This window comes from Octopus bimaculoides, chromosome 6 (genome assembly GCF_046866305.1).
Source record: "Octopus bimaculoides isolate indiv1 chromosome 6, ASM4686630v1, whole genome shotgun sequence".
Classification (NCBI taxonomy): Eukaryota; Metazoa; Mollusca; class Cephalopoda; order Octopoda; family Octopodidae; genus Octopus; species Octopus bimaculoides.
In genome coordinates, this window is record NC_142933.1 from 27,669,299 (window position 1) to 27,671,798 (window position 2,500).

A 2,500-nucleotide genomic window follows, 5' to 3' on the forward strand; every position below is an offset into this window, starting at 1 on the left:
GCCTGCTATTATACATACCTCTAACTTATTAAAAAATGTGTTACCTATAACAAACAGGTCAGTAAGTTCGATCTTTTAAATAAAATTGTTTGATTACATAATTGTTTTTGTTTGTTTTTTTGCTTATTTTGTTTTGTATTTTCTTTATTTTAGTTAATATTATTGATCTGTCTGCTAATTCTCACGTGGCTTTTGCAAATCCTCCCTCACTGGAGAAGCCGATGCGACTGATGTTCAGTTTAAAGTTTTGTTCATCAAAGTTTGCTGAGAATAGATTTCTGGAGATGATGGAGTGGGTAAAGCGTTTTGTCATACGCATTAATAGGGATGATGAAATAAGAAGCGGAATGAGGTGATTTGGCGCGAATGTTGGGACACATACGATTTGGTACAGCTAGTTTTGGTGACGGTACTTTTTAGCGCTGGAAGCAAACACACGCACGCGCAGAAATATACACATTCAGATAGAAAGAGGGAGAGTAAGAAAGGAAAGTAAGAGGGGAAAGAGGGAGAGTAAGAGAGGAGAGAGGAAGAGTAAGAGGGGAGATTGAGGGAGAGGTGAGAGGGGAGATTGAGGGAGAGGAGAGGAGGGAAAGGGAGAAAGATGATTAACATAAGCAATGAAAGACGAGTGACAAACACTTTCCCTTTCCTCGTGCACATAAATATACTCACACGCTTAAATTTAAAAAATGGAGGGAGGGATAGAACGAGAGAATCATTAAAAGGTCTGATGTCAAATAAGTCAGCGTCAAATCAGTGACGCTGAATAAATGGGGTCAAAACAGCTCTGCTTGCCGTCTCATGCTCGGTAACATGCTAGTAGATCGCAAGTACCTAGAAAAGGTTTTGCTGTAACAGACGAAAGAAACTGTTGAGGTAGCGGTAGAAAAGATAACAGAAACTGTGTTTTAGTGAGTGAGTCTTTGCCAATCAGCCGAATATGTTTCTTTTAACAAAAGGGGAATTATCTCAAAGAGGAAGTCAGCATAACAAATATAAATATCTGTTGAAAAGGTTTGACTAAGATTATCCATGTGGAGGCGCAATGGCCCAGTGGTTAGGGCAGCGGACTCGCGGTCGGAGGATCGCAGTTTCGATTCCCAGACCGGGCGTTGTGTGTATTTATTGAGCGAAACACCTAAGCTCCACGAGGCTCCGGCAGGGGGTGGTGGCGACCCCTGTTGTACTCTTTCGCCCCAACTTTCTCTCACTCTTTCTTCCTGTTTCTTGAGTAACGCTGCGATGGCCTGGCGTCTCGTCCAGCTGGGGTGGGGGAACACATACGCCATAGAAACCGGGAAACCGGGCCCATGAGCCTGGCTAGGCTTTGAAAGGGCGACGTTTATCGTTTTTTTTTTAAGATTATCCATGCAAGTAGCGGACAAAAGTTAAGAGAGAGGGAATGAGGGGGGAAGGGAGAGAGGGTAGATATATGCGTGTATTAAACAATATGTATTTTAAGCGCAGAACAGCGCGGATCTGAAGTGAAATACATTAAACTATTACAGTTTCACTGTAGATAAAATAAGAATGCAAATACAACTCTTCTGTGATTTTGACGCACAGGAAAAAACAGAAGTTTCTTGACGAGCCGTTACACGGTATGTTGCTCATTCCTCGGAGATAACGAACCGCCAAAAGCACGAACATGCAAATTAAATAATCCACTATGGTGTTAGCTTAATTTATGATTTTATATATCAACTCTATGCTATTGATTAGGTACCTCGGGTGGATTGGAGCTGTAATTCGAAAAGTACAGCCTTATCACACACCGTGTCACGCTGAATCTGCCTGCGAATCACATAACAGTGTAATACTCAATCATTTATACATTAATTTAGGGGCAGGTAATTCAGTTTACGGAACAACTGAATCTTCAACCTCAAATGACGGAGATCCACCGCGTGTATGTATGTGCATGTACGTGTGTGTTTGTGAGTGTGTGTGTGTGTGTGTGTTTATATGCTTGTGTCCGTGTGTATCTCTGTGTGTCTGTGTCCTTGTGTGAATGTGTCAACGTGCGTCTCTGTATGTGTTTGTGTAGGTGTGTGTCTGTGTGTTTATATCTGTGTGCGTCTCTGTGCGAGTATTTGTGGAGCAAAGTCGCCCGCCATCTGAGACAGTGACTCTTAGCATTTAAAACGACTTTAATAATTGCTCTTTGTGTTTGCTTCATGTTTAAATACTGTGTAATGAAGATTATTTCCTTGGAGAACGCCATGCATTTTATTCCATAAGAGTCCTCCATTCAGGTACAATACTTTTACTCCTGCAGACTTTTGAACCATCGCTCTCAAACTTTTCCAGCTCTGGACTTCGAACTACAAGCAATATGTCTCCATAAAAGTATTAACGCCTACGTGAATCTCGACCAGTTAAGACCGGCTGATATTTTATGGCTGATGTGATGAATTTCAAAAAAAGAATGCGAGTTTTCCCGTCGGATTGATTGATCAAATGTTCCAGAAAATTTGGCTAACAGTCATAAAAATCT